The sequence below is a fragment of the Cornus florida genome, unplaced genomic scaffold, assembly GCF_030987335.1.
Source record: "Cornus florida cultivar Cherokee Brave unplaced genomic scaffold, ASM3098733v1 CherokeeBrave_3.0.0_Hap2_Chr05, whole genome shotgun sequence".
Lineage (NCBI taxonomy): Eukaryota > Viridiplantae > Streptophyta > Magnoliopsida > Cornales > Cornaceae > Cornus > Cornus florida.
In genome coordinates, this window is record NW_026775575.1 from 3,517,821 (window position 1) to 3,523,209 (window position 5,389).

Sequence of the window (5,389 nt, forward strand, 5' to 3'; positions counted from 1 at the left end):
TGTCATCTGCGGGTCGCTCCAAATCAATATCTATATGCTCGGCAGCTGGACCGACTGGTACATCATCCACTGCAGGATCTGCTGCTGCTGCCTGAGCTGCTACCTCTGCCTCCTCAGCCTCTAGCTCCTCTGCAGCCACTACTGCGTGGTCCTACAGTCTAGTAATGATAGCATTATAGCTCTTGTCCCAATCCTTCTTCAAGAAGTGACAGGAACCTTTCTCAAGGTGCTCCCGAGGATGAATAGGGTAGCGTTGGTCGATCAGAATCTAGGTGATGAGGTGGCCGAATGGGAGAGACTTAGCCTTTCGGGCTTCTCCTTGCTGATATACTCGTCAAATAGTTTCCTCATCATGCTGCAAATGAGCGCGCGAATAGATACCCAGTGGCCTGTGTAAAATGCATAGAGGGCTGTCAGATAGTCTCCTCTCCGCTGGATCTTGTGCCCGGCCATATATATATTCTGAAACAGAATAGAATCGAAGAACCATAGGTCATCTGGAAGGGATGTGCGGGTGGTGAAAGTCTCGCCATCGACATGGTGACCTGTAAGAAATACTGCCATGCCAGCATAAGAAGGCCTGTATAGCCTCGGATATAACTCTTGTAGCTCCGGATGGCATTTGTGTGGACAATGGTAAGAGCGGGCTAGCGAGTCCACAGTGATAGTGATCTGATGGCCATCTATGGAAGTGACCAAAACTCCAGAACCTCCGACCGTCCCTACGTACCACAGTGATAATGATCTGATGGCCATCTATGGAAGTGACCAGCTCTACTATGGTACCCAGGGACGGTCGGAGGTTCTGGAAGAACAACCGTACCAGTCGCGGGTAGATTGGCGTTGTAACTGGGGCAAGAATAGCTGTAAGGCCCCTCTGAATCATGGTAAGTTGATCGGATCAGCACCGATCTGGAGAAAAAGTCTGTGTCGAACACCGACTCATGGTCTACTGCCATATGCGCATATCTAGGTGCTGGCCTATCACGCTCCTGAGCTGACTAAGCTAGCTGGTGTGGTGGAGATAGTACTGGTGAATGCTTAGCTCCAGTATATGGTGGAGATGGTGATGGTGTAAATGCAGCCTGAGCTGCAGAGGTGGATGGAATATGATCATCCTCAGCCTCATGAGCAGGTGATCGAGGTGGAGTAGGCTATACTGGCTCCTCCTGTGCATGAGAGGGCTCTGCTAGCTCCTCTATCCGTTGTCTGATATGTCTCTGAGGCCCGTGTTGCCTTTTGGCAACAGTCTTGCGCTTAGTCATAGCCTTTCAAATAATTTAAAAACTTGCAAGGGGAGTTAGTGCCAGAATTAAGAATTGAAAACACAAAATAGAAACATGCATATCAAATAAGATAGAAAAACATATATGACATGAATCTATGCAAGTGATAAGATATGAAACATCCTAAACAATGTAAGTAGGAAATGCATCCAATGTGGAATATCACAGGCATTGGGCATATATGAGATAGCATGAACATAAGGTATGATGAATGAAGTGTGTGTGTGAGATCTGTGAAGTTCGATCGATCACAAAAAGGTTTGAGATCGATCTCAAAACTTTAATTGATCTGAGGTATGAGTTCGATCGATCTGAGATACAAGTTTGATCGATCGAACTGTGCGAAGATGAAAACTAAAAAGTCACAGATATGTGACGTGGATGGCACGGGGCCTTCACGACATGGTCATGGGCCCATCAACACAACAAATCATCAATTATCATCACCCAAACAAGGCCCATACTCCCAAAATTGAATCTAAATACATAAATATATACAAAGCATATACACATATATACATATATAAACTCAGTGTTTCGAAGCTCATCAATGGCAGATTTATCATGAAAATGGCATGGATTGAACATGTAAAGCATCTATGTATAAAATCTAAGCTTCAAAACCTAAATGAAGCCTTGGATCTTACCTCAACTGAAGAGAGAAGTGGAGATGAAGAGGGAGTGAGATTCGGGGTGAGCTTGATGTCGCCGGAGGTGTCACCGGAGATGAGGAAGATGGATAGTGCACATTGGTGATGATGAAAGAGAGAAGGGGGGTTAGAGTTTGAGAGGGTTAGATCGATCTTTGTAATTGATCTCACAACTCTCGGTTTCTATTTTAAAAACATCCCCGATAGAGTTCGATCGATCGAACCTCAACTGAGATCAATCGAACTTTGTCTTTTCTTTTTTCTTTTTCTTTTTTCTTTTTTTTTAATTGAATAAACAATAATAATTAAAAACTAAATAAACTAAAATATTTTTGTATTTTTGAAAACTTTTTGAAAAATAAAATAAAATGAAATGAAATGAAAATAAAATAAAATAAAATAAAAATGAAAATATTTTTGGATTTTTGAAATTTGAAAAGTCAAAATAAAGTCAAAATAATGAAATGAAGAACTGAGATCGATCTGAACAAGAGGTCGATCGATCAGACAGAGAGTAAAAATATGCGGGTTTATGGCTCAGAAAATTGGCTTAGCGTTGGAACTTGAGATCGATCGAACTTGAATATTTGATCGATTGAAGAACTTCAGATCGATCTTGAAATGTTTTCGATCGATGAGTCAGAGAGCTGAAATATATAGGTGGATGCAGGTGGAAAATTTTTCTAAGTGTTGGATGCAGGTGGAAGTTCGATCGATCGAACTATCATTTAAGATCGATTGAACTTATGCAAAATGCTTAATCACAACACAAAAATTCATGTAAGCCTAATCACAGTTCCTATCAATGCATATGAACCAAAAACAAGTATCTAGACTTCGCAAGAAATGACATTTAAGATAGAAATGAGGGAGGAATTGGGTTTTGACATCCTACGAAATGTTTTTGCTAGTCTTTAATGTCTCTAGCAAGACATTGGGCTCTTTTAGCCCGGATCAAAGATCTTATAATGCATACCCTCCTTGTTGGGGTGGTAGATGCTTTGAACTCCACCCAACAAATGGTTCTTTGAAGAACTTGTTGGATTAAGCTCAAAAGAAACTTTTGATCCTTTGTCTATATAATCACAACCTTTGGGCTTCCATGCCCTTTCAAAGCAAGAATTTGAAATAACACTTTGAGAATGCAAGGTTGAAGATGATCCCTTTGAAGTTTTAGTCTTACACAAAAGTTCACTTCCTTGACATTGAAGATCATGACATTTATCTACAACATTAACCTCTCCTTCATATTTGTCAAATGAATTGGTGTAGGATTGAAGATATTCAACTTCACCTTCATGTGGCCAAATGAGATCTTCATTATTCTCGTCCTACAATTGATGTTGGCATTAGCGGTTGTCAAGAAAGGACGGTCAAGGATAACGGGAATTTGGCTCTTACGATTGAGGACCGGTTCCGTGTTAATGACAACGAAATCAACGGGAAAGAAGAATTTGTCAATCTTTATCAAAATATCCTCAATTATACCCCTAGGCTTCTTAATGGATCAGTCAGCAAGTTGTAAAACTACCGACGCCGGTTTCAATTCACCTAGGCCCAATTTGACATAAACTGAGTATAGAAGAAGGTTAACACTTGCTCCTAAGTCAAGAAGCACCCAATTAATGATATGATCACCAATAATGCATGAAGTAGTAGGTGAACCGGGGTCCTTAAACTTTGGCAAAGTGTTATGCTACAAAATTGAGCTTACTTGCTCGGTCAAAACCACTTTTCTTGGTGCTTGGCTCTTATTCTTCCGCTTTTGGGTGCACAAGTCTTTCAAGAATTTGGCATGAGCCGGAATTTGCTTGATTGGATCCAAAAGTGGAAGATTGACTTTTACTTGCCTAAACAATTCCATGATTTCATTGGTTTTTGCCTTTGCTTGTCTTTTGAAATAGATCATTTTAAGGCATCCGGAAATGGAACTTTTGGTTCAAACACTTTTTCAGAATTTTTCTTTGAAGTCTCTTCAACACAAGAAGTTTTTAAATCATTTTGTTTCAAATCATTTTTCAGCAAAACTTTTTCAACATCATTTTTCAAAACTTCTTTTTCAAACACATTTTTCAAGACTTTCTCATTCACAAGATCATGTATATGCAATGAAGGAGGAATGGGATGTGAAACGGGATGGGTGACAACTTGAGGTTGCACCGGTTCACTCTCTTCATTGGACACTTCTACTTGATTGTCCACAACCCTACCACTCCACAAGGTAGTCACCGCATTAACATGTTCAATGGTGTGGCCTTCCGATGAAGAATGGGTTTCAACAACACATTGTTGCTTAGGTGGGACATTAATAGGCATTTTTCCTTTCTCTCTTGCATTCAGAGTGCTTGCTATTTGCCTTACTTAGGTTTCTAGCTTCGTAATAGATTGAGAGTGAGAATGGAGCAATTGTGTGTTAGCCTCTAAAGTGCCCAAAGCATTTAAAACTTTTTCTTCAAAGGCGAGACTTCTAGTATTTCCTTGGGAATAAGATTAGTTGGGAAAATGAGAATTAGTAAATTGATTCCCTTGTGATTGATAAGGTCTATAACCTTGGGATCCTTGGTTTTGAAGTGGAGGTGGAATGTACTTCCCTTGAAAACTGCCTTGGGAAGGGTTTGAGCCCTCTCCTTGGTTTTTCCAAGAGAAATTCGAATGATTCCTCCAACTTGGATTATAATGAGTACCATAAGGATTGTCCCCTTGGTTCACAAAAGCTGCATTGACTTGTTCATTAGGTTCATTTCGCACTTGTCCGTGAGGACAATGAGAAGCAGAATGAAGAACACTAGAACAAGTCATACATGTTTCATTTGATGTATAATGAGAATGGTTAGAGAAGGAAGATACTTGGTTCACCGAGTTTTGGTTAATCAAAAATTGATCAAACCTTTGAGATAAAGACTTCATTTTGGCGGCTATTTCATTTGAATGGTCGACTTGATGTAAGCCAACACTCTTCCTACCTTGTAAATTTCTACCATTCTTGGATGATAATGTTCTATGCAAAGAATTTTCACTCATGCTCTCATAAAGACGCCACACGTCATCCTCATGCCTATCAATGTATGAGCCACCCATGGAAGCATCAATCATGCCTTTGTAATTGTCCGATAAGCTCTCAAAGAAATATTAAACTAATTACCATTTAGGCATGTCATGATGTGGACACTTCCTAACCAACTCATTGAAGCATTCCCATGCCTCATGAAACGCTTCTCCATCCCCATGTGTAAATTCTCTAATTGAAGTTCTCATAGCATTGGTTTTTGAAACCGGATAATACTTCTTCAAGAACTCTTGTTGCATTTCTACCCAAGAAGTGATTGAAAAAGGCCTAAGATTGTTAAACCAATACTTTGCCTTGTCTTTTAAGGTGAATGGAAAAAGTTTGAATCTTAAGACCTCTTCCAGCATGTCCGTATATTTTACGGTGGAACATACTTCAAGAAACTC

At 39.9% G+C, this 5,389-nt stretch overlaps 1 pseudogene; it reads left to right on the forward strand.

Annotated features, from left to right (window-relative positions):
• The first annotated feature begins 5,087 nt into the window (after window positions 1-5,087).
• Window positions 5,088-5,186, forward strand: LOC132310758 (small nucleolar RNA R71; annotated as a pseudogene).
• The last annotated feature ends 203 nt before the right edge of the window (window positions 5,187-5,389 follow it).